This window comes from Petaurus breviceps, unplaced genomic scaffold (assembly GCF_028583685.1).
Source record: "Petaurus breviceps papuanus isolate PSGF00001 unplaced genomic scaffold, PetGlider_PUasm1.0 76, whole genome shotgun sequence".
In the NCBI taxonomy this organism is placed as follows: domain Eukaryota; kingdom Metazoa; phylum Chordata; class Mammalia; order Diprotodontia; family Petauridae; genus Petaurus; species Petaurus breviceps.
Genome location: NW_027186473.1, coordinates 14,437,118 through 14,464,738, shown reverse-complemented (window position 1 = coordinate 14,464,738; position 27,621 = coordinate 14,437,118). Strand labels below are relative to the sequence as shown.

Here is a 27,621-nt window from a genome sequence, read left to right as displayed (position 1 = left end):
CATCCCAATGAATACAGCAAGTGTGGAGATAATTACTGCTTCCTGAATCTCACACTGCCTCTAAGCTGTCTTGTTTTAGTGTTTGGAAAAGTCCAGGATGTTTTTGGATCCCAGGTGTTGATGGAAATGCCTGCCTATTGGAAATGAACCACAAAAGCATTACAGAGGGGGAGGTAACTAGCCAGGATTGCTTTTTCTCTTTTCATTTGTTCTGCTTTGCAGTGGGCAGATTTTTGCTTGCTTTGATGCAGTCAGTGGATTTCCATTCTTGAAGCATGAATATTTTCCCCTGACCCTGTCATACGTGGGTCATGCTCTGCATATGAATGCTTTCAAAGCTTGTGCTTAAACTAATGCTAATACATGAGATAACCAGTAACTCAAAAATAGAATATCTTTCCTTCTTATGCTGCTGGGCACAGGATACAAAAAAAGGTTTTGATAAGCTAGACCAATGATTCTCAAACTTTATGGTCTCAGGAATCCTTTATACTCTTGAAAATTATTTAGGACTCTCCACAGAGCCTTTATTTGGCTTATGTCTGTTGATGTTTATAGTATTAGAAATTAAAACATCTTGCTACTATTATATTATATTATTATATATAATATATATTATAATTACATAGAGGCAGCTAGGTAGTTCAGTAGATAAAGTGGTAGTGATGGGGTGCTTGGGTGCCTGTGCTTGAACCCCAGTTCAAACATCACATTTCTCCCTAGCATCAAATCTCCCTAGCCTCAAAACACTCTTAGGCACTTTCTCTCCAGCTCAAAGGCAGCGTGCCCTAGTAAAATACTTATCTCTCTTTCTGATACAGTAGCCAGCTGCACCCATAGAATTTAGTAGTTTGAACCAGCTGTGTACTGGCTGAACTGGCTATGTACTGGGTCATAAAGATATTTACTACTCACTGACCTATCATATGTGTCCTAGACTTAGCCACATGTGTACTCCCTTAAGTCTATCTTGTCTAACAAGACATAGATAGGGGCAGCCTGAGTATTTCTCAGTCAGCCCTGACCGTTAGTTGACTTAGTGATGTTTTAGGCCTAAAACCATACCTCTCTCTAGTGCCCCCTTGGGCTATTTCCCAGTGAACTCTGGATATAATACCCACGCAGCAAATATTAAAAGTTCATGTTCCTTTAAGAACTGATCACTTCTTAACTCCTTAATCCCACCCTGACTCACCTAGTTATCATATTTGGCACATGTTTTACTATAGTTTATCCTTTAACTGTATCCCTCTAAGGTTGCAGGTTCCCTAGGAATTCTTGCCCGCTGTACAGTGCAACAATAAATCTTTGCCACCTTGACTTAAAGAATGCTTCAGTCCATGAATTCATTCCAGGCCAACTTGCCCTAGGAACTCTGGTCTTGGGATCCCTGTATCCCTGGGGGTTTCTCCCTCAACATTTCTGGTCCCTCATCATTAGGCTTAAAGTCAGGAAGGCCTGAGTGCAAATCTAGCCTCAGACACTAGCTGTGTGACCCTGAACAAGTCATTTAACTTCTCTCTGCCTCCTTTTTCTCAACTCCAAAATGAAGATAGTAGTACCTGCTGCCAGCATTGTTGTAAAGATTAAGTAAGATATTTGCAAGTTACTTAGAACAGTCTGCCATAATAAACATTATGTAAGCACACAATAAACAATTATTTCCTTTCTTCCTCATAAAAAAGTCCCCTGAAAAAGTCTCTGGACCCCCCAGGAATGCATTGACCACACTTTGAGAACCACTGGGCTAGGCCAATGGACCAAATATAATAAGATAAAATTTAAGAGGGACAATATAAAGACCTACCCTTGACTTTATAAGAACTGGGTTTAAAAGGAGGTTAATGAGCTGCAAATACAATATGTCAGTAGTGTAACATATCACCTTAAAAAAATGGAACGTTATACTGAATTAATAGAAGCACAGTCTTGGAAAAGAGGGAAGAGATAGGCCCACTGTACTGTGCCCTAGTCAGACCACATCTGAAGTACTTCTTTGGTTTTGTGCACCATGTTTTAGGGAGGACTCTAACCAACTGAAGAATGATCAAGGGTCACCAGATGTATGAAGAAATTGGAAACCATGCCAACTGTACTTGTGTAATGGGAATGGGAATTTGAAGATCTTCTCTGCCCCATAATAGACCTAGGGGGAATTTGAAGACCTCCCCTGCTTTGAAAGTAAACTCTGCCCCTTAATAGGCTGAATGTAGTCACATGGAGCCTGTGATGGAAGGAGTTTGCTGAAGGGAAACAGAGCCCACAGGAAGCTGGTCAGAGCTAGACAGATGCTGAAGGACAGAGGATGCTCATTAAGGAGATAGGTTTGTGAGTAAATATTGATCTTGTATTGGTTTGTGGGAAGGCTGAAGGATGCTGTGGCTCTCAGTGTTATTATGGCTTCTAAATACCTTTGCTGCTATGATAGAATCAGCTTGCTGGTTTGGGGATTCAGTTTTCTGATGTCTAAATAAATGCTTCAGTTCTGTCCTCTATCTGGAGAATCTGGTATATTTTGCGATCGAATGTCATGTGATACTTATAGTCATGGTCTTTATCGTGATTGTGGTGCTATAAATATTGCATTGGCACTACAAGTTGAAACAAGTAAAATCACTAAACCTGTAGCAATTAGAACTTAGGAATTAGCTGTCTCCAAATATTTGGAGGTCTGTCATGTACAAAAAGGATTAGACTTGTATTGCTTGGCCCCTGAGGATCAACATTCTGCTATGGGTAAAAGTTATAGAAGGACAGATTTGGATTTAATGTCCAGAAAAACTTCCTAGCAATAATGGCTACACCAAAGTGAAAAGGACTAAATTGAGCAGTAATATGTTCTTCCATCCAGATCTTTCAAACAGAGGCTAGAAGATCCTCTGGCAAGATTTTGTAGCAGGGATTCTGATGGCCCTTCCAACTGATTCCTTAGTAAGCACATGGCCTTTTCATTCTTTTCACTGTCCACTTTCCTCTTTATCAATACCAAAATCAGCAAACACTAAGTACTTGCTATGTATAGACCACCAAGGACGCTCAACATATTTTGTCTAGTCAAGAGTTGACAGAACATTAGTCAGTCAATACATATTTGTTAGGTGCCTACTCTATAGCAGGCACTGTGCTAAACACTAGAGATACAAAGTCAAAAAGGCATTAACTTTTTGGTGAGGTGACTGTCTAAGAAAGAAACGCTATAAAGTCAGTTTCTAATGGCTTCTGACAGGGAAAAAGTGAACCTTATGCTTGCCAAAGCTATTACCTCTACCAGAGTCCTTGAATTCTTCACCCACACCCACCCCACCCACCACCACCACCCCTCCCACCATCTCCTTAAGCAGTTTCTCCCTTTAATCATTACCTCTCTTTCTAATCAGTTTCTCTTCTGCTACATTTGTGGGTCTCCCCCAACCTTAAAAAAAATACCATTACTTGCTCCCTACCTTGACTCCAAGCTGTCATCCTCTATCTCTCCTCTCTTTCAATGCTAAACTGCCAGAAAAAGCTATCTCTACTTGTTACCACCACTCCCTCTCCTCTCATTCACCTCTCTGCCCCTTCCAATCTAACTTCCAACCCTACCACTCAACTGAACTTTGGCTCTCTCCAAAATTATTGGCAGTTTCTTAATTTGTTAAATTAAGAAAAGTCCATTAAGAGCATAAGTTAAGGGCCTTCATTTTGGTAACAGACCAGGGCTGGCATGCTGTCCAGAAGTCACTATGCCCCTGTACAAGTGCTTTCTCCCTCTGTTCCCTTTTCAGCTCCTTTTTATATATTCTTCCCCCAGAAGAATGTAAAACTCCCTGAGGGCAAAGACTGTCTTTCTTTTCCCTTGTATTTGTATTCCCAATGTTTAGGACAGTTCCTGGCACATAGGTGCTTAAAAATTATTTGTTGCCTTGCTGAATCCAAAGGCCTTTTCCCAAACTTCATGCTCCTTCATCTTTCTGAAGAACTAGACACTGTTGACCACCTCCTGCATATTCCCTCCTATTTCACCTGCTTCTCCTTCTGCCATTCTGACCCCTCTTTCTCAATCTCCTTTGTGACATCATCATCCAAGTCTTTATCCTAACTTAAATGTCCCTCAAGGTTCTGTTTTGGACCCTTTTCTTTTGTCCATATAAACCCTCCCTCTGGAGGATCTTATTACCTACCAAGGATTCAGTTATCATATCTTTGCAGATGACTTCCAGGTCTATATCTCTAGCCCTCCACTTTCTCCTATGCTCTAGTCCACACCAGCAGCTGCCTAATGGACATGTACAACTGGATGTATTGTAGGCATCTGAAACTCAACATGATCAAAATTAACTCATTATCTCCCCCCAAAAACTTCCCGCTCTTTGTTAAGGGCACCACCATCCTTCTAGTCACCCAGTTTCACACTTCTGAGTCATCTTCAGGAAGGACATTGACATCACCTTCATGCACATCCCTGCCATATCCAATCAGTTGTCTTAGCCAGTCTTCTTAAACAAAGTCTTTCAAATCTATTCCACCACCATGGCTTACTTTCTACTTCTTACTTACTTTGCTACTTTATTCTAAACTATTACATCATTATCTTAATTGATCTTCTTGTTTCCATTCTCTTCCTGCTACAACCCACCTTCCACACAGCCACCAAAATACTTTGTCCAAGTCTGATCATGATACCACCAAGATTCAGAGACCCCTTTAGCCCTAATACCTCTAGATAAAACAAATTCTCTAATGCCTCTAGAGTAAAACAAAATCTATATCTCTTCATAATATGGATATGATTTTTGGATATGTAATAAAGTAGACTTTATTATGGATATGTAATAAAGTAGACTTTAGTATAGTAGCAACTGAGTCACATAGCCCCAAGGGGTCTCTCTGCAGCACCCTCCCACCTCTCCATTCCAGTCCATACTAAAGGGATTGTGCAATCAGTTTCTTCTGCCTCAATCTCTTTCTATCATAGGTTGGGAAGGCTCAGGAAAGCTGGCAGAGCACCTGAAGGCAGTCAGTCTAGTGCCCCGCCCCCTCCAAGGGAAAGAGTCGTTAAAGTGTCTCCAGTTCAGTTCTGTGTAAAACAAGAAAACAAAGTACAAAGGAAGTGGGAGGAAAAGGGAATGGGAGTGATAATGCTCAAAACCAGAACCAAGGGGAGAGGGGGCTGCACTGGGTAATACTGACTCCCAGAGGGGAAGGGTAGAAAGGCTGCAGCAGGTCTGATGACAGTTACAGCCCAGGGTAAGTAGGAGGAACCAGGAAGACATGGTGGCAGTAGCTTCCCAAGCTTATTTCACATTAACCTGCTTCATGCACTTAGGATTTCATCCAAAGTGACCTATGGCTCTGGTCTCTGAACTTCTCACATTCCACCTCTATTTTTGCACAAGCTGTCCCCCTTGCCTAGAATGTATCCTCTCTTCACTGTTGTGTAATAGAATCCAAGCTTCCTTCAAGGCTCAGCTCATGTACCACCTTCCATGGAAAGTCTCCTAAATCCCACTAGTTGTTAGCAGTATCTCTCCACCTTAATTTATGCATTGATGTATATATGTGTGTGTACATGCTCTTATCCCCCCAGTAGGGCTCTTTGAAGCTAGGTTCTACTTCTTGTTTTGTCTTTGCATTCCTAATGCCTAGCATAATACCTTGCACATAGAACATAATTGATATTTATTAGAATGGATTGGATTGGAAAATAAGCAGAATAGGTGGGCAACAATATAATATGATTTGAGTGTACCAGAAAGAGGCATCACTGATATTTATAACCTTTCACTGAAGATAAATCTTTTCATCAAACAATTAAAGGTAAAATTTTAAATTTAAATGCCTTAGGAGAAATGACACTTTGACTTAAATTCACACAGGGGTATAAATAACACCAAATTATCCAGAATACATTGACATCAGAGGCTAAGCTTTGATTATGGAAATGGCAGGAATCTCCTTAAAAGAGGTAAAGGGATAATGACTGATGTCTCTTACCCATCTTCCTGTTTCTGTTGGTGGCTAACGATGGAGCTTAAGAACAGTGGAAGTGGGGGCTGATAAGTGGCGCAGTGAATAGAGCACCAGCCCTGAGTCAGGAGGACCTGAGTTCAAATCCGGCCTCAGATGCTTGTCACACTTACTAGCTATGTGACTTTGGGGAAGTCACTTAACCCCAATTGCTCTCCAAAAAGCCAAAAAAAAAAAAAGAACAGTAATTGGGGCAGCTAGGTGGTGCTGTGAATAAAGCACCAGCCTTGTAGTCAGGAGAACCCAAGTTCAAATCCAACCTCAAATACTTGACACACTTACTAGCTATATGACTTTGGGCAAGTCATTTAACCCCAATTACCTTGCCTTCCTTCTCAAAAAAAAAAAGAACAATGGAATTCATATAATACTCTAGGAAAAAAAACTGACCACAAAGCCACATTTGGCTAATCCCTGGTAGCCTCTAATACATCATGGATCCACTTGGACCATTTGGGTCTCATAAGGGAACTCTATTATCCCATGCACACAAAGAATAGGGCACACTCTATTCTAGTACCTGAAGCCCTTGCCAGAAACAATACACACACAATAACATACAACATCAGGTATTGCACAATTGTCCACTAGATACTAATGAGACACTGGGAGGAAAGGAATCCCTGTAATACCAGGTCCTACAAAGGTGTACTTATATTCAACTCTCTCAAAGCTATTAACCTGAAGGAAATTTTCCATCAGAATGCTGGGTCAATGGTTAATAATGTGGTAACTAACAGGAGGTGGAACTCCCTTGCTGGATCTTACAGGTGATATCAACTTGTATTAAGGCTTAGATTGGTAAAACTGTTGCCCAGCCTAAGTACTAGAAGGCATGTGGGAGAAGGAGAAGGAGAAGAAGAAGAGGAGAAAGAAAAGGAAGAAAAAAGAGATAAAGAAGAAAAAGGAGGAGGAGGAGAAGGAAAAGAAGGAGGAGGAGAAAGAGGAGTAGAAGGGGTAAGAGAAGGAGAATGAGGAGAAGAGCTATAGCTTAAATATGGTAGACAGACACCAACAGCTGGCAGATTCAATGAAATCAGCACCATGGCTAGCAATCTGCATACCTACCTGTCTTCTTTTCTTGATCCTGCTCCTAACAGTATTACTGTTGGTGGTGGTAGGGGGATGCCATGGAGAGAGGAAATAATGAAGAAAGAGGAGATTGGGAACACCAAACTTTTTCTGCTTTGTGAATTTACCTGAGGCCTTCCCTGACTTGTCCAAAAGTTATCTCAGGGCTCTACCCACAAGGGTTGTGTCAACCTTTTCCTCTATAAGTCCTCTAGAATTAAAGAAAGAAAAGAGAAAGGAGAGGAATTGGAGGGGGCAGCTCATAGGGGAGGCAAAGTAATGCCAAGGCATAGAAATTGGACTAGAGGCTCAACTGCACAGGAACCCCTCTTGACAACTTAAATGTTCGGGTACCAGAAGCAAAATGAGTTTTAGAACCACTACTATTAACAAATAATTGTTAAACAAAATTCTTAGAACTTGTTTTGCCTATGCAACATTAAACAGCTGAGATGATAAACAAACCTGTTCTTTTGGCCTCGTGCAGACAGAGCCTCAACCAATAGCATCAGAAAGGATGGCAGGCAAGATCTTTGGGAAGAACCAAAGCTACAGTCTTCCAGAAGCTAACCAAATATACCAAACCCTTTATGGAGTCTAGTCTGTTCCTTTTTATGACTTTTTAATTGAGACACAATATCTGCAAAGTTTTGTATCATCTACATCAACACCCAGAGACAGAACAGGCCACTCTAGCACAATGGAATCAATGTAGGAATGACTTACTTTGAAGACAAATGCTATATTTATGGTGCAGTTGCAAAAAGCAATGGGGCTTGTGGCAGTGGCATTAATCGAAAACTATGGCAGCCACAGCTCTAAATAGAAATGAGGACAAGGCATCCATCCAATTTTTCAGACATCTTACAGATATAATAATGTCACCCTCAGTGGCATCTTCATGCACCAAAGAAAAGGATTAAATGTCCTCAGTTTTAATAGTTAAAAAAGAAAGAAAGAAATCATTATACCTAATTGCCACAACTCCATGACAATTAAGGACATATGTCACCATCAATCCATGCCATCGCACAATAAAACTGAATCTAAAAAGAAAAAAGTAATGGATTCTAAAAAAAAAACATCTGTCAGGAGAAGCACAGCAGCTCTTAGGGCAAATGTAGATTAAAGCCAGCAGAAGCAAAGGATTTGTTCTGGGAAGTTTGGATTCAGTCAAAGGGCTGCACTTGAGGACCTAGAGAATCACATGTGGCCTTGAGGCCACAGGTTTCCCACCCCTGCACTGAGTCAACAAAATGCAGCAGGCTCAGCATAACATGCTCTAATCTCAGCAGATTCCCTGTGTGTGGAACTGATCGCAACTTTATAGAACCACCTGAAGCTATAATGGTTTCTCCAAGCCAGGGGTGGGGAACCTGCAATCTTGAGGCCACATGTGGTCTTTTGGTTCTTGGGTGCAGCCTTTTAACTGAATCCAAGTTTTACAGAACAAATCCTTTTATTAAGGGGATTTCTTCTGTGAAGTCAGTCAAAGGGCCACACTTGAGGACCTAGAGGGCCACACATGACCTCAAGGCTGCAGATTCCCCACCCCTGCTCTAAGCCAACTTCTTGAGCATAATCATTGGTGGCTTTGAACTCCAATTTGCATTCTCTTCTGTGCTTTTAAAACCCAGTAGTGATACCAAGATCCTGTAAAGTCCTACTTACTACAGACTTTTCAAACATACTTACAAACATGGAAAATTATTCTCATCTTAACATAATTCATACCTAATTCATAGAGTTGTTGTATGGATCAACTGGGATATCTCATGTAACGTGCTTTGCAAACCTTAAAACACCATATAAATGTTAGCAATTACTATTTATAAACAATACATGAGGAGAAATATATGACCTAGGCTTCCTGTATTCTTAAGCTATACATGTTTAATGGTCACATGCAAGTGGTCATTGCAAAGTAGAGAGAAAGCTGGCCCAACAATGACCTAGTTCCGAGTCTCATTTCTGAACAATTGTCTATGTGACCTTGAGCAAGTTAACCTCTCAATGCCCCAGGCAACTTTCCAAGAGCTTAAATTGCAAAGCTGGAGCTCATCTGAATTTCGAGAAGAAGTTTCCTCCCCAGGAATTCTCTTTACAGATGAAAGTACAGATCCAGTCCAAAAAAATACAAAACATATGTTACAGCTAAAGATTAAAGAATTGTAAAAGGAAAGAATCTGCAAATGCAGTAATCAAGATTATCATTTGTTCATTTAAGTATAGCAGAATATACTCTGGCCTCATTCTCCCAGTGGCTAGATCTGCTTTTCAGGGTTCTAGGCCTGAGGTGTCAAACATAGGACCCTTGCAGCCTGCAGGTGACCTAAAACAGATAAAAGTTTAACTGGGAAAAATTTATCAAAATATGGTAAAAGATAGATAATGTTAACACATGATATTTTAAATCAATATGTACACAGGCATCCTTATGTATGGTCTAGTGGTCCAATTTCTTTTTGAGTTTGATATCACTAGTGGTTCTAGGGCCCCCTGATGAGTTTGGCATGGGGGGATCTTTGGAAAGAGGGGGTCTCTTCTCTACTGCAATTGGCCACCCATCAGCTATGTTTCCCCTCATTGTAAGGTGCCAATGACTAGCACCCCAATTTCACTTTAACCACTTAACATCAATTAGTTTTTATAAAGGGATATTTACTTCAAATATTAGCGAGGACAAGCATATGAACATTTTCCCTAACACCCTAAGGAATGCACTCTTGGATCAGCTGTATTATAATACTTCATGCCACCAAGTTCATATCCAAACGTAGTATGGTTGCTGGATGTGTCCTCATCTCAGATTACTGATAGACTGGATCCCATTCATTTCTGAAGGTCACTCCTTATTCCTCTGGACAGTTATGTTAAATTGGCTGCCAAATCCAGATTTTGGAATGCTAGGGTTCCTGGGCACCCTCCTGATCTTTCAAAACTCATAGCACCAGAGGTTCTAATCCCTCTACCTAGAACAGAAAAGAACAAAAGCAGAGGCTCTCAATCTCACATAGTCTCAATTGGCATAAGACAAGCATTGCCTCTCACCTGATACCATGAGCAAAAGAGTCCAACCACAAGGAGAATAGCCAAAAGGAATGAGATAAGACTAGGCTGAGGTTGATTCAGGCCTTTTTGAAGACACTCTCAGTTTCATCCATGGAGTCAAGCGAAAAAAAAAATGTCTACAAATGCTCAGCAGCCTTTCAAGGGACTCCCAGTCCAAGTCATTGAGACTCTTCCTGAAACAGAGTCACAAACATCCCCATGTGGGGAAATTCCATCAGACACACTCTGCCTATCACATGCACCAGTTCCTCATTATACAAGGAATATTTTATGGGTTGACTGTAGATGTCAGCATTTGAATGATGTGAAAAGAGCCCTGAACTTGGAACCAGAATTTCTGGATTCTGGTTCCAGTTCTCTCATTTAAAAGCTGGGAGAACTTGGGCAAATCATTTAACTTATCTCACCTTTGCTTTCCCCACTAGTATAATAAGGAATTTTGACTAGGTTATTACTAAGTTCCAGTCCAGCTCTAACAATCTGTAGCAGTAGTTTTCAAACCTCACTGAATATTCAGGGTAGTAAGAGGAGTTCCTGGACAGTTGAACCACCTGACCCATTGTCCAGGCCTCAGAATTCCCCTGCCTCCCCTATGATTCTCCCTCTTCTTTCTTTACAGGATTCACAAAAGAAGTGGCCTTCTATTTGTACCTCCTCAAATAAAGCAGCTATTATGAACCCAGCAAGCCAGGAAGAACAGTCAACAAACTGCAGCTGGGGAATTGTAAAGCCAAGCACAAGCAGCTTTCCAGAAGACTGCTGATGTGAATAGCTCTAAGGTTCTGATCACATAGTATAGTGAACTCTCTATTTATTCAGCAGTAAACTAAAGCCAAACATTCACAGAAAACAAAGTACAATATTCACAGTGTTAAAACATAACAATTTATCATTAAAGGAACCACATAGTTTTCACTAAAGTGGCCACATAGTTTTAAACAAAACATATCATTCAGTAAGTCCTTAACTCAATCATCCTTAAGTAACACTCCTCCTTAAGGGACACAAAGTACAAAGGTCAAAGTTTTCCACCCCTGGGTCACATTGTCTTAATCTCTCAGTCAAAAAGTCTTCTTTCTTCTTTACTGGAGATCAGTTTCCAATCATCCTTAACACAATCATCCTTAAGGTGTACAAGGTACAAAGTACAAAGTTCTCCCATCCCTAGATCACAGTCAATCATGATCTTGTCAATCAGCACTAAGTACTCAAGGAGAGGTCTTTTCATCTTGACTCTAGGCTGGCTCTGGAATTCCATGGTTCTTCTTCCATGGGTCCAGCTCCCTGGATCTACCCAACTCTTACCTGTATTCACAGGCAGGCAGCTCTCAGCTACTCGTTCAGCTCCTTGTCCAATTCCTCATCCAGCTCCCATTCCATATTGAAGCTCACAGTATCCAGTCCATCTCAAGTCCTTCACAGTTTCTGTTTCTGGGAAGATAAAGCTTAACAGAGCCACAATTACATTCACATATATTGCCAGCACCATCATCAATTCACTTTCTGTCTATGAAATCAACATAGACCTACAAAAAAGGTCTGAGAAATCAACACAAATCATCAGTACCTCTAGACCTCCGAAAACATCAGTTAAACCGTCCTCCGGGACTTCTGTAAACAAACAACAAGAAAATCCTCTTTCAGGGCTTCTGAACCAGCAGTAAGCTCCCAGGGCTTCTATAACAACAGCAACGTCCTCTATCAGCAGACAGATCTGATAAAGTAACATCAGAACAGAGTACCAGCTCCACAGCCATGCTTCCTCCCAATTCTGCTCTGTCCCAGCTTGGGCTTCTCCTTATATATGATGATTCTCCTTCCTATCCCACCCTTCCTGTTGCATCAGCAAGTTCCTCTCACCTTCAAATCACAAGAGGCTCAAACAAGGTGCTAAGTACTTATTTGCTTGCCATTACAGGAATTTGGAGATCTTGGAATATGAGACGCAGTTTTAAGGGACACCCAGAACACTAGTGTGCTAAATAGCACATGCTTTAAGAACTGCTGGCCTATATAGGCTTAAATTATTACATAAGTCTGGGTCCCTGGTATGAAATTTGCAATATGTAAAATACAAACATAAACAAATTCAAATTTATTCTCATTTACTTGTAGACACTAGCAAGTTTAATCAAGGTAGAACAGCTTACTCAAAATAAACCAATGTCTTGCCATAACTGTAAACTTTATCCTAAGCTATGAATTTGTTCATTTCTCTTCCCAGCCACAGATATTAATAAGTACTTGGTCTTCAGTCTCAACATATCCACATGTATTGACAGTATTGCATACGAAATTATTGTGATACCACTTCCCCCAAGCAACATTTAAGCAAAATGTGATAGTAGCTAGAAAAAAAAATTGTTGTTGTGTTTAAAGATTTGTAGTTTACCTGGAGAAAGTACATATAGTAGTAATGTGCAGATATAATTACAAATAAAATTAGCTGACATTCCTAAATATTTATATATGTATATATTCATATATATGGATAAGAGTTTTGCTAATGCTAAAAATTTTATTTTGGTCTTTATTAATAATTATTCAGCTGTTAGTTAGCCGTAGCAACCTAACTAAATTATACAATTCACAATATCTCTGTCTTCATTTTGCAGCAGATTAAAGGTAGAAGGAAATAGAACTTGCGGATTTAATTCAACTCAGCACTTTCTAGCAGGGATGAAATAGTATCCATTATATTCACTGCAGTGGTTTTAAAGCAAACTGAAACATAAAATATGCCCAATTTAATTAAAACATAAAAAGAAAATGAGGTATCAATAGTAAAAGAGAGTGAGAACAACAGTGTTGATGTAGTTATCTTATTTATACATCTAGATTTACGACATCAAAAATACTGTGGGCTTTAAGCAGTCATTAATGGGAATATGGTGAAAATAAAGCAACAAAGAAAAGCAATTTAAATAAGTAACATTTTTCTCTTTGTATTTAACCATCTTCTAAAGAAGTAGCTATTAAAATTTTTAAAACAGCTTTTAATCAAAGTTTAGTGGTACAATATTTAATTGAAAACAACACCAGATGTTCTTTATCAAAACAGCTTTCATAATGGCTAAATCAAGGTCTTGGGAGCTACTTAATGAGATAATTGTGGGTCTGTTTCCACTGCAACAAGGCACTATTAATTTGTAATACTGAAGTGGACAGGTAGGGGTGGGGATGGGGATGAGGATGAGGATGAGGTTGAGGATAGTTGATTAGAACTCTCCAGCTGCAATCCATCACTCTCTGTGATCTAAACAAAGTTAGCGATATCAGACCCCAAATTTCAAAGCAAAAAAGAAAACAAGAGAGTAGCCCCAAGGGACCAGTCTACCCTAAGGACTCTGTTACTTTCCTGAATCACATTAGCACTCTGTTGATAAAGATAAATAAAAGGAAAAGCTGAAAGCTACGAGTGGACCTAAGAGTTTGCCCATGTGGTCTTTGCAATTAGAAAAAGAAAGGAGAGAGAGGGAGGAGTGGGAACAATACAGCCCAATCCAATCTAAAAGGGATTGATTAAGCACCTGCTGTGTGCATGGTCCCATTGTAGGTGCTATGAGAGGACAGTGACAAGAGTTGCATAGGATGGTCTAGCATAGATGATCTGTACCATTGTGACAACAATGTGATATTCACAACACCTTGTGTTGGCATAGTTGTGAATCACAAAATGTAACAGGCTCTCCACATAGGGGACAGAGCCAAAGCATTTATTCAAATACCAGAAAGCCAAGTCCCAAAACCAAAAAGTCAAAGTCATTATAGGAGCCACTAAGTTGGTACACATAGTTAATGCACTGAATACCCACATTCCCAAGCCTTTAAAACTAAGCAGGCTCCCTCAGGCAAAAGTCCTTCTCTCCTCACTCACAATAGCTGCTCAGCCTCTATGCTGCTCGCTCCCAGAAGTTTCCATTCTCAGCAGTTCTCAGCAGAAGCCCTCAGCAGAAGTTCTGGCTATCTCAGAAGAACTTCATGCTGCGCCGCTGCAGCCTGTACCACCGATGCTGCCACTGCCGCTTCCAAGCACCACAGCTCCAGTCCAGCCCCTACTTGGCTCTGGCTCCTCCCTGCCCCACCCCCTCCTGCCATGTCAGCAAGTTCATCCTACTGGGAGACTCACAAGCTCTGGGTCCCAATACTTGACACAATTATGAGCTTGAAACCAAGTGCCAAGCACCCACTAGCCTGCCAACACAAGGTAGCATGGAAGATCTTCAAATCCCATTATCATTACAACCGTTGAAGGAATAGCCACATGATGAAATCACAAAACCACCTGAGCTTTGAATAAAGGTGCTGGGGATACAAAAATAAGGAGAGAGACAGAGAGACACACAGGCAAGTAAACACAGTGAATTACAGATGAGCATTTAAGCCCTACTATGCAGGGGCAGGGTAGCAGGAGAAAAGGCAGACTCTGGAGAGAGAATCCAGGCACAAGTGAGGTGAAGGACCCTTCCTAAAATGTCCAAAGGCAAAACCAAAAATAGTACCTGGACACAGAGCTATAATTCTAGGGGAGAAGGTGTATACAGATAAGTATCTATTTGACTTTGTCTAAGTGGAGGAAAATGCTCATTGCAACTAGGGAGTCAGGAAAGGCTTTCAGGAGACATCACATTAATTGATTCTTTTAGTAATTTAAGGAAGGAGTCTATTAAAGGAATGGGGGCGGTGATAGCCTTGTTCAAAGGCATGGAGGTAGGAAATGGAATGTTAAATCTGTGGATGATGAAGCCCAGTGTAGGAATTTAGAGTAAATATAATAATGTCCAATAAGCCTAGAAAATCAAGCTGGAAAAATTTAAAGAGCTTAAAATGCCAAGATGACGAGTTTGCATTTTTTTCTGTATGTAATAGGGAGCCAATCCAGTTTCTTGAGCAGTACAGTGGTGACATGGTGGGTAGGAATCTGAGCTTACTGTCAGAAATACCTGAGTTCAAATCCAACCCCTGGGTAAGTCTCTTAGCCTCTGTTTCCATATCTGCAAAATAAAAAATTTGGACTCCATGGCCTCTAAGGTCCCTGCCAGTTCTAAATCTATAATCCTAAAATGATTTTGGCAACTGTGCGGAGGCTTGATGTAGAATTACTACCTTCAAAAGATTTTTGTTAAAAAAAAAATTCCTCAATTTTAGTGGTTCCCTATTGCCTCTAAGATAAAATACAAACACCTCAGCTTGGCATTTAAAGCTATTCACAGTCTGGTTCCACTATACCTTTCATTTCAATTCATCAGACATTTATTGAATGCCTTCTATAAAGGAAGATACTGTGCCAGGATACCAAGACAAAACAAAAACCAGTCTTCCTCCGGAAAATTGCATTCTACTTTTATATTACTCCACTATATGTCTTGCACATAGTAGGCCCTTAATAAATAATTAACAAATGATAATTAGATGGCATTAAATCATCCAATTGCTAAAACAAGAAATACTGGGTATTTCAAAGTCATTCATCAGTATGTTATACAGTTGTTATTTGACCTTGAAACTTCTGAACTCATTTACAAAGAAATATGTTAGTCTCCACTTTTAAAGAAGTATTCATCTGTTTAGAATAGAGGTTCGTAACCTTTTCTTGAATGTCATGGACCCTTATGACAATCTAGTAAAGCCCATAGATCCCATCTCAGAATAATGTACTTAAATACACAAAATAAAATATATAACATTACAAAGAAAACCAATTATATTGAAGTAAAGATGTAATATTTTCCCCATTCAAGTTCATGGACATCCCTTAAGTCTACCCACAATCCTTTTGGGAGTCCATGAACCTCAGGTTAAGAAACCAGAAAACATTTCAGTCCTGTTCAGATGCATAAAATACACTTTCTGCACACTTAAGTTCACAAAACTGTTTGTTTATACATGTGTAAAAGAGGCCTACCAAGATCCAATCAGTTTCCATTTTCTCCTAGTCAGTTGTTTAACGGTATCTGTGTTAAAATGAAATTCCTTACAAAGAAAGGTGGGATCATTACCCTGCATTTATAGAAGTTATTAAAGATTTTTTAAAAATGGATTTCTCGGGGGCAGCCAGGTAGCACAGCAAGTAAGAGCACCGGCTCCAGTGTTGAGAAGACCTGGAGATCGAATCCCAGGCTCAGACACTCAGCACCACACCCAGAAATAACTGGCCGTGTAACCTTGAGCAAGTTACTTAACCCTGATTGCTTAAAAAAAAAAAAAATTTTAAATAAAAAAATGGATTTCTCTGTGTCTAATATTTCTCTTTTTATTTGGGAAATTTGGGAGTGAAGAGGTAGAAGACACTAGCACTTGCATTTGTGAACCAATTTAGAAAGGCATCTTTGTTTTCATTTCTTAAGGTTGTGGGGGTGGACGGAGAGGGAGATAGCTCAACTCAAGGCTGCTTGGATCCTCAGTCCAGATTTGAGAGTTGGAGTGGGAAGGCTGTGAGGAAGAGTGGTGATAGATTCTTAGGAAATATTTGGAGGAATCCGGGGTGGGGAAGGATGTCACAATGTAGGAAAGTGGATTTGACAGCAGCCTACAATGATTCTGAGGTTATGCTCTAGCTGTGTAAGTCTTGTTTGACAATTCAGATCTTAGCTTTGGAAAAGAGATGCCCCAAAGTCTCAAATACACCTAAATTTCAGGGAGGAGAGATGGCAGATTAAATAAATAAACAATTTTCTGATCTTGAAGGTGGCATTTGCAAATAAACACACTTGGCTGCAAACATGCACTTATATTTTAACGGTGTGCCTTAATAAAGACTTCTTGGAAGAAAATATTGATTTTCCTTGTGTTTTTGTTGAGTCATATCAGTCATGTCCAACTCTTTGTGACCCCAGTTGGGGTTTTCTTGACAAAGATACAGGAGCGGTTTGTCATTTCCTTCTATAGCTCATTTTAAGGATGAAGAAACTGAGGCAAACAGGGTTAAGTGACTTGCACAAGGTCACACACCTAAGTAAGCATCTGAGGCTGGATTTGAATTCATGAAGATGTTTTCCTGATTCCAAGCCCAGTGCCCTATCCACTGTACCATCTAGCTGCCCATTTATTTCCTTAGGGCCTCTAGATGTGTATGGGTTTCACAAATCTTCATTCTTCACAATTCACAGGTTTGTAGCTTTAGAGCTGGATGGGCCGTAGAGACCCTCTACTCCATCTTCCTCATTTTGCAACAAAGAAACCAATGGTCAGAGTGACTGGATCAAGGTTACTTAGGTGGCAGAGATGGGATCTGAACACAGATCTTTCCCCTCTACCATGCTGCCCTTCTGACCACAAAATAAAATAATTAAATAGCTTTCCAAAAGTCCAATAAATAATACTGAAGGCAAACACAATCAAAGCATTATCTACTCTTCTAGATCATCTAAATACTGAGCCCGATAATTGGATTTCTTGGAATTCAGTTATGGGGCAAGATCTTCTAGTATGTCCCAGCGAGGCAGATAGGTAGCTGTAGGGGTGTGTGTGTGTGTGTGTGTGTGTGTGTGTGTGTGTGTGTGTAGTCCCATATTCCAACTCTGAAGTGGAACAAGGGTCATGTTGTAAAAAGACTAAGCTTTCTTTTTTCTTCTTTATAAACTCTGAGGGTCCTTAACCCATCTCCCATTGGAATGGACAGGTCAAGTGCCCAAAACAAGGTTTCATCTTCCCCTTCAGCACTCTAGGGCAGCCCCAAAAAGTGATGGGATTTTTCTTTAACACTATCACCTTAAGTTGCAACTCTAATAAGTTTTCCCTAACATCAATAACCAGTTATAATCAATATCTTCCTTATATAAGTGTTTGATCTACTGTTTAGTGTCCCAAGGTCACTTAATTAACATAAGTTAGTTTTTATGAAGAGAGATTTGCTGAGAAGATATAGCAAGAACATAATCAGGTGCACACTCTCTCCTATCCCGCCTTGGTTCCTTGGAATAGTGGATTCTGACTTAAAGTGTTTGCTACAAAGCATTCACCTCCCACCAGGTGCACTTCCAAATGAAGTGGTATAGACACCAGAGGAGTGGGATCCAGTATCTTGGCCTACATATAATGTGTGTCTACTGCTGGGCTGAGTATTTCACTCTTTGGGCCTGTGAAGGCAGACCAGGCTTGACTGTCTGGAAACTCTGGCATGAACTTAACCTCGCAGACCTCTGATGGCTCTCCTAACCTTTTGAAGTTTACAAGGTCACAGTCTAATCATTTCCATGTCCAATAAAAGTATAGACACAAGAACAGAAGCGATAGCAAAACCATGTGCTTATGGCTTCCAGTCAATTCCTGGTGAGCAGGGACCAGAAGACCCTCCCCACCAAGAGGCCCACAACAGCTCCTCCTTTTTGCTGGACACTAGGGAAAGAAAAAAAAGGCCTAACTGTCCCAAAGGAGCCTTCTGCATGCATTGCCAATTCCAACTCAACAATCAAATAGGCAGCCAGTCTTGAAATGTCATATTCCTTCAACACAGTGAAGAATAGACGTCTCCATAACCTAAGAGCCTTCTGTTACAGGTCATCACACACTTCCAGAAAAAGGCTCCCCAAGCCTCCCTCTGGCTTTGGCTGCTGCCTTCTCTGAGGACAAGGGCGTACCTCACTATACTTCTTGGCATTATTTTCAGCTGCTAGCCTAAGTGTCACAGCCTATCACGGATCCATCTTCCATGAATTTGTTCTTTCCACAAATACTTACACATAAATCCCTGCTATAGGAAAGGCGCCATGCTAAGCTCTGCCAGAGATTCAAAGAGGAGTAAGACATGAATCCATCCCCTTAGCAGTGAGCGATCCTGCAGCCAAGAAAGGCAATTAATAATAGCTCAGATGACCATCACCTCTTTCCGTACTGTTGAACCTCCTAGTTGGTCTCTCTGCCTTAAGTCTCACCCCACTCCAATACAACCTCTACACAGCTGCCAAAGAGTTTCCCAAAGCATGGATCTGTTACTCTTCTAGTGAGTAAACTCCAATGGCTCCATATTATCTCTATTAGAAGGTGGAAACTCTTCTGTTCATCATTTAAAGTCCTTCTCAACCTGGCACTAACCTATCTTTCCAGGTTTATTACACATTATTCCTGTTCACACATTCCAAGGTCAAGTCAAGTTGTCCATGTCCCATCTCAACGGTCTTATGCAAGCTGTCCCATCATGTCTGAAATATATTCCCTGCTCAGCTTAACCCCTTAGACTCCCAAATTTCCTTCAAGATTTTATCCAAGTGCCTGTTTCTGTAATAAGCCTTTCCTAATCTACTGCACCCTTGTGCCTGCCTCACTGCCGATCACCTTGTACCTCTCTAAGTTACCTACTTCTAGATGTCCATTTTGTGTTTGACAAGAAAACCTAAGTTCCTCAGGGGCACAAATGTTTCACTTTCCTCTTTATATCACCCCTGGATTCTGGGCCCCATGCCAGTCATCTTTACTTTTGTCTTGTCACTTCTAGATGAGATTATTTCATGCAACTCTGCCTCACTTAAATTTGTAATTAAGTCAAGACATCATTCTCTCAATGTCACTGGTCCTGTTCCAAAACAAAGGACCAACAGCAACCAGCCTAGTATGATGCTCACCACATAGTAGTGCTTAAAAAATGCTTGCTGATGACTGTTCACATTTAAATAGTATATTAAGAGTAGCACAGTGAGTAAGAGTACCAGCTCCAGTGTCAGAACGACCTGGAGATCGAATCCCGGGCTCAGACACTTAGCACCCACCCAGAAACACCTGGCCGTGTAACCTTGAGCAAGTTACTTAACCCCGATTGCTTAAGGGTGGCCAGGTGACTCAGCGAGTAAGAGCACCGGCTCCAGTGTCAGGATGACCTGGATCAAATCTGGGCTCAGGTACTCAGCACCACACCCAGAAATAATAACTTGCCGAGTAACCTTGAGCAAGTTACTTAACCCCGATTGCTTAAAAATAAATAGTATATTAAGGCTTACAAAACACTGTCCTCTGGTTCTGTGAGGGAGGATTCCTAAGGATAATTCCGCCTCCACCCCTTCTAGATGAAGCGACTGAGGATCAAAGAAGGGATATGATTTGCCCAAGGTCAGGTTGTTGTTTGTCCTTCATTTTCTAAGAGGATCATGATACCAGGGAGGTGATGGCATGACTTGCAATGGATTTAACTGAGGGAAGGCTGTGCAAGGTCACCAACCTCACTTTCTCCTCTAGAGCCATCTGGGTCCAGTAGCAAGATATAGATCAGGACAACTGGAGATGGCTAGTAAATGGCAAACAAGATTTACATCCAGGTCCCCTAATTTCAAATCTAATGTACTTTTTACTACACTTAACCTTTAATATAATTAAAATGTGTCATATGGGTGGTGTTGGCAGCTAGGTGGCACAGTAGATAATCAGGCTTGAAGTCAGGAAGGCTCATCTTCCTAAATTCAAATATGTCCTCAGACACTTAACCCTCTTTGCCTCAGTTTCCTCATCTGCAAAATGAGCTGGAGAGGGAAATGGCAAACCACTCCAGTATCTTTACCAAGAAAACCCCAAATGGGTTCACAAAGAGACCAAAGCAACCAAAAACTATAGTAGACAGGGGAGAGGAGGAAAGTTTCTGTGCAAAGTACACAGTTATTATTCTGTAAAAGACCTAGTTTTTTAACTCTAAGAGGAAGGAATACTGAGCAAACAAAATCAACAAGTTAGCACTGCCGTCCTTCATCACCATTTCATTGAGTCAAAACCTGTTTTAAAGTTAATAGGATATAAGATCTTCCCCTCCCATTAATGGGCCTCACAAGTGGAGCCCATTAAGAGGCTTGCTTAGGGGAAGCTTGCTTGTAGGAAGGCTTTCACACCTTTTGCTAATTTTTCATTAGGCACTGAGTCAAGAGGGTTGTGATGCCTACAGCCTCAGAGAAGTGTATATATACTCTGAATTAGTATTTTGCTTTGGGGCTCACTTATGAGAAGGATCTTGTGATTCCCTGGTTGAGATTCTGAGTGACCCAATGTTTAGAGCTCCCCGATTGCTCAGATGGAAAGGCTCTCTCCATTCCAGGGATGTATGTAAAGTGTATAGTTGATTCAGGCAGTCAGAGCCCTGTCTGTTAGTCTTTATTTCTCTGCTTGTATTTTCTTTGAAGTTCAGGGTGCTGACTTTTCTCCTGAAATAGCGAATGTAATTTAAAAAGACTGTTAACCCTTTAAACAGCTCCCTTTCCTAGTAGAGCTGATCTAAGAACCTGTGCTAGCAGCCATCCTGGGTATGCCAGTGTGTTTGCTTCTCCACCTGTCCAGCCTGAAGGACCTTAGAGATCATGTGGCCCAAACACATCATTTGACTGTAATCCAAGACCCAAAACTATTAAGTGATTTGACCAGTTATGTGGTCAGCCAGTGGCAGAATGGGGAGATGGATCCCAAGTCCTTCAGTTCTCAGTTACAAAACATTCCCTTCTTTTATGCGAGTTGTCCCATTGCTTTGGGAAGCTTGAGGTCTTTCAGTGTTTCATGCTACAAATCCAAGCTAGCCCACTGTGTGCTGCCTGCCAGACTAAGGGTAACGCAGGTAGGACACATAAAATGTTTCCTGTTGGCATCTGTCCTCTTCTCATTACAGTCATCCCAGTGTGACTTTTCCAGAATAGCTTCCACCTCTCCCCTTTTATGCTTCAGGTTGCTTATCTGTAACACGGGTATATCTACAGCACCCTTACCAGGTCTTTGTGAGGTTCAAATGAATAATGTACATACAGTGCTTTGCAAACTTAAAGCTACATAAACACACACACACACCAGTAATTATTATTGGTGCCTGAAGCTGGGACAGTCTGGCTAATATATACTTTTTAAAAGATTCCAGGATCATTATTTGAATGTTCTATGGCATACTGGAAAAATACAATCTGATATCTATAAAGCAAACCATACTAGCCAAACTGGGTCGCTGATTTTCCTAACTACTCTTATTGAAATTGTAATGAAGAGTATTTATTTTGCAGCAAAAATGAAAGTACTCATACCACTTGGATAAAGTTAAAGATTAAAGTTAAAGTTCCTGATTAGTCATAAGGGAAAAAAAAGAAAGAAAATTCCCCTCAAAAGAAATAGAAAGGGAAAAAGGGGGAAATGCTGAAGGCTTTCTGGACAACAATAGTATTCATTTTGCCCTAGTTGCTTCAGATTTCCTTTTTTGAAAAAATAAAAGATATTTTGGGAAGGACTGAAGCTTTGAGAGAGCAAGAATTAAAAAGGTATTTTGGCATTAGGCAGTTGGGATTTATAACTTAAGAGTAATAAAAAGTGAAAATCCTGGAATTCACCATTTGTTTCATTAAAGGGCTGTCATGGTACCTCCCAGGTAGCCATGCCTCAAATGTGGGTGAAGTGATCTCCCATCATTTGTTTATGAGTTCAAAAAACTCATTGTCAGGAATAAAAGGCTTTCTGCAGCAGCCAGATAGTAGCCTTATAGCCCATTCTTTAATAAGCAGAATGGGAATACAGTGGACTCCAACAACAAAAAAATGTGGTTCCCATTTCAAAGCCTTAGGATTCCTCCAAGTTATCTACAAGTTACCCCTTCTGCAGCATAAAACTTTACTCAAAGTTGAGCTGATGACTGGGCCATTTATTCCTGGAAAACATTTCATTCTCCTTCAGAGTGACATTGCATCAGGTATATTATCATAACAAGGAGAACCTTTTTTTAAATTTCCACTTTGCAAAGGTGAATTATGGAAATGGGAGCATATAAGATTAATATAAGGCATTGCATCATTTAACACCAAATGATCCTGTCGGTTTCCCCACAACAAAAGAAGAATGAAGCCTAATTAGGGAATAACTCAGACAGACTCTTCTGCTCATCATTAAAAAGGCTCTCTAATTTATTATATAGCTATAGTCCATATTAAATGTGAAAGATTGTGTTAAGGCAAAAGAATATAACAAATTTAGACTTGGAAGTCAAGAAATGGTAAAGTTTATCTAGCTTTATTAACAGCTCAATATGCAATACACTAGAGACTGGCTCAAAATTCTACGTTTCCTTTGTAACATTTTATAATTGGAAAACTGCTGTTATTTAATGACCTTATGAAATCTTCCTGGTGCTCAATGTTATGAAATATTATAGGAAAAGAAGATTACCATGAGAGATTGGTGAAATATTCTTCCTTGAAGCTTGTTAAAAACAAATATCATAGGTTCTCTCATACTATATGTCTAAAATGATTTAGACTAAGGATTACATGAACCAAGATGGTCAGGGAACACTAAATTAACTTTACAGAGTCCTTATCTTGTGATTCTGACACTGGGTGTTTCATACTATTAATGACTTTACAATGATATTATTTATCACAGACATAGTGTGGAATAACAAATAGCTAGCTTGTCTTAGATACTGGTTGTGTGACCCTGGGCAAGTCACTAAATCTCCCAATGCCATCATCAACTCTCTAACATTATAAATTGCTGAACAGGCACTAATCTACATTGACAAGAGGGAATTTCCTCATTGGAAGTTCTTTATCCCAATGAAGTCACAGGTTCGGGCCTAATACTGCTTCCCCCAAACAAACAAATATATGTATAGAACCCCATCAAATAGGTAAGATATAGAATTCTATGAAAAACCTTTTTGTGTACTTATTTAACAATGAATGGGATTTAAAACTACCACTGAGGCACCTGACATTTGTGTATCTTAAACCTGAGAGGCAGCATGGAATCGTGCCTAAACTGGTAGACTTTGAAGCAGGAAGAGCTGGGCTTAAATCTCACCTCAAATACATACTATTGGTATGATCTTGGGCAAATTCCTTCTCTCTCAGCCTCACCTGTAAAATGGGGAAATAATGTTTGTAAAAATTACCTTATAGGATTGTTGAGTTAATATATTGAAAACACTTTGTAGGGAGCCAAGATGGTGGAGTAGAAGCACGACTTTTCCGCGGCTCCGGCTTCCACCTTCCCCAATCAATGTAAAAAAGGGACTCTAAACAAACTCTGGAGCTGCAGAACCTACAAAATGACACTGAGAAGCTAACCTCCCGCTGAGGACAGCCCGGCAGGCCAGCAGGAATCCAGCTCAGCACTCTGGGAGCCGAGCCCCGCCCCATGCCAAGGCTTTAGCCCCAGGGCGGGCCTGACCAGCCAACTGGCCAGAGGGACTCCAGATCAGCAGCAGCTGTGGCCATTTCAAGATTTATCAACACATAGATGAGAAGGACAAAGTGAGAGGTCAGTGCAGTCTGGATTTTGGGACCAGTAAGTGGGAGTGTATGGCTTTTACCCCTGAGGTGAGAAGCCTCTGAGACGCAGGCACAGCCAGCCAGTGCCACTTGGCAGCTTCAGCTCCTGGCCTGCAGAGTGTAGGGGGACCAAGCACCAGTCTGAGGGGTAATCGCTCTTGCTTTAAACTGCTTGGATCTGGATTGCAGTCTAGGGTGGAGGTCCTGGGGTGTGTGTCCAGCTTGCCAGAGCGTGTGGAGATCTCAGAGAGGGCACCCATCTAATACCTCTGGCAGCTGAGAAAACCCCAGCGTTTGGGACAAAAGCTCCCCTGTCTGGTGGCAGAGTCCTACTGTGGCAAAAAGCCCAAAAGTCAAGTAATTGAGTGGCAAAATGAGCAGGCAAAGGAAACAAAGCAGACAGAAGGTTACAATATTACATTCCTATTTTGGGGACAAAAAGGAGCAAAGCATGGAACAGGAGGAAAACAGTGAAGTCAGAACTCCTGCACCAAAAGCTTCAAAGGAAAATATGAGCTGGTTATAGGGCATAGAGGACCTTAAGAAGCAGATAAGAGAAGTGGAGGAAAAATTGGGAAGAGAAATGAGAACAATGCAAGAAAATTACAAAACAAAAGTCAACAGCCTGACTGAGGAAAATAACACCTTAAAAAATAGACTGACTCAAATGGCAAAAGAGGCTCAAAAAGGCAATGAGGAGAAGAATGCCTTAAAAAGCCGAATTTGCCAGATGGAAAAAGAATCTCAAAAGCTCAATGAGGAGAATCATGGCTTCAGAATTAGATTGGAGCAAATGGAAGCTAATGACTTTATGAGAAATCAAGATGCTGTTAAACAGATCCAAACAAATGAAAGAATAAAAGGCAATGTGAAATATCTCATGAGAAAAACCACTGACCTGGGAAATAGATCCAGGAGAGATAATTTAAAAATTATTGGACTACCTGAAAGCTATGACCAAACTAAGAACCTAGAAATCAATCTCCAGGAAGTTCTCAAAGAAAACTTCCCTGATGTTTTAGTACCAGGGGGCAAAATAGAGGTTGAAAGAATCCACCAATCATCTCCTGAAAAAGATCCCAAAAAGAAAACTCCTAGGAATATTATAGCCAGGTTCCGGAATTCCCAGATTAAGGAGAGAATATTACAAGCAGCCAGGAAGAAACAATTTGAATATTGTGGAAATACAATCAAGATAACCCAGGATCTGGCAGCTTCTACACTGAGGGATCGAAGGACTTGGAATATGATATTCAGGAGGGCAAAGGAGCTGGGATTAAAACCAAGAGTCACCTACCCAGCAAAACTGAGTATCATGTTTCAGGGGAAAATATGGTCATTCAGTGGAATAGAGGACTTTCAAGCATTCTTGCTGAAAAAACCAGAGTTGAATAGAAAGTTTGACATGCAGATACAAGAAGCAAGAGAAGCATGAGAAGGTAAACAGGGAAAAGAAATCATAAGGAACTTATCAAAGTTGAACTATTAACATTCCTACATGGAAAAACAATAATTGTAACTTATGAAACTTTTCTCAGTAGTTGAAGGGATTAGAAATATATGCATATGCCTATATATGAGGGTATATGGGCATATGAATACATATGTGAATGTGTGTGTATATATATATATGTTTACAGTTATATATAGATAGAGGGCACAGGACCAATTTAACAGGAAGGGATGATACTTGAAGGGTAAAACTAAGAGGTGAGAGGAATATAATGAGAGGAGATGGGGAGAGACAGATTGGGGTAAACTATCTCATACAGAAAAGGCAAGAGAAAATGGTTACAATGCAGGGGAAGAATAAGAGAGCAAAAGGGAATGGGTCAACCTTATTCTCATTGAATCCGGCTTGAGGAGGGAGTGAAATACACACTAAATAGGGGATCTCACCCTCCAGGAGAGTAGGGGCAGGGGAAGGGGATAAGAGGGGGGATGATGGAAGGGAGGGCAGGCTGGGGGGGAGGGAAGTTGGAAGCACCCACTTTTGAAAATGGCCAGGATCAAAGTAGAGAATAGAACAGGTGGGAGATGGGATAGGAGGGAGGGAAATATAGTCAGTCTTTTACAATATATCTACTATGTTATTGTTTTGCATTAGCCACACATGTACAAGCTATACTGAACTGCTTATCTTCCCAGTAAGGGTGGTGACAAGGAAGGAATGGAATGAATATAGAACTGAAAGTTTTAAAATCAAATGTTCAAATATATGTATGTATATATATATGTGTGTGTGTGTGTGTGTGTGTGTGTGTATTTATATATTATATATATATATACTATTATTAATAACATCTTACATGTAATTGGGAAATAAGATATACAGGCACTGAGGCATAGAGGTCCACTGGAAAAGTCAAAAGGGGTATGGGAGAGAATGTGGGAGAGAGCAGATTGGAGGAGGGGATGTCCTGTGGGACTACTATTTTGGGGCAGTGGGTAGGGGAAAAACGGGGGAGAAAATTTGTAACTCCAAATCTGGCGGAAACGAATGATGTAAATCAGAAGTTAATAAAGCATTAAAAAAATTAAAAAATAAAACACTTTGTAAACACTAAAACACTATAAAACCATTAAATATTAAATCTTGAAAAAGTTCAGAATGAAATCAAACTGGCACAGGAAGTGAAGGACTTTTTAAAAGCATATTGGGGGAAAGAAAAAAGGGATCAAAGAAAAGATGAGAGCCTTGGCTATGATGGATTGAATGGTAACAGTGGAGAAGTCTAAACACCTCAATTTTCATTTTCATAGGGTTTGGTTTTGGTTTTTGTTTTTTGCAAAGGCGAGTGAGCTTTGAGTGAGAAAGGACAAACAAAATGGCCGGCGGGGGGATGATACCAAAGATAAGCAGGAAAATTTAAAAAAGCATCTTACTATCTTAAATCTTTATGCTGAAGGCTGGTCTGCATGGGGTGAAATGAGCAATCCAAGTCGGACTGCCCCCTGGCATACTGAAAGAGCGTGGTCATCTCAGCCTGGAGACAGCAGATGTTAACTTGATTTTCACAAATAGAGGTTGAGTATTTTATAGACCAACGAACATGACTCATTGGATCAATCCTCACATAATTATTAAACATGGTATTAAATGTACTAGAGAAATAGTGAAAATCTGGAGAAGAATCAACACGGCTTCCTTGAGAACAGATAGTGACAGATGAACGTAATGTCCCTTTCGTCAAGATTTCATCTTTTTTTAAGTTTATATAATAGAGAGAAAGAAAGAGACAGAGAGAGAGAGAGAGAGAGA

At 40.4% G+C, this 27,621-nt stretch overlaps 1 long non-coding RNA gene across 1 annotated transcript in view; it reads right to left on the bottom strand.

Moving 5' to 3' along the window:
* The window catches only part of LOC138175039 (uncharacterized), a 46,543-nt gene that overhangs the window by 11,372 nt on the left and 7,550 nt on the right, over positions 1–27,621 (bottom strand). The window contains exons 3-5 of the long non-coding RNA XR_011171858.1: positions 11,717–11,760; positions 11,455–11,594; positions 10,129–10,322 (exon numbers count right to left, since the gene is read on the bottom strand). This is a non-coding gene — a long non-coding RNA (uncharacterized lncRNA). The remainder of the gene's footprint in view (positions 1–10,128; positions 10,323–11,454; positions 11,595–11,716; positions 11,761–27,621) is intronic.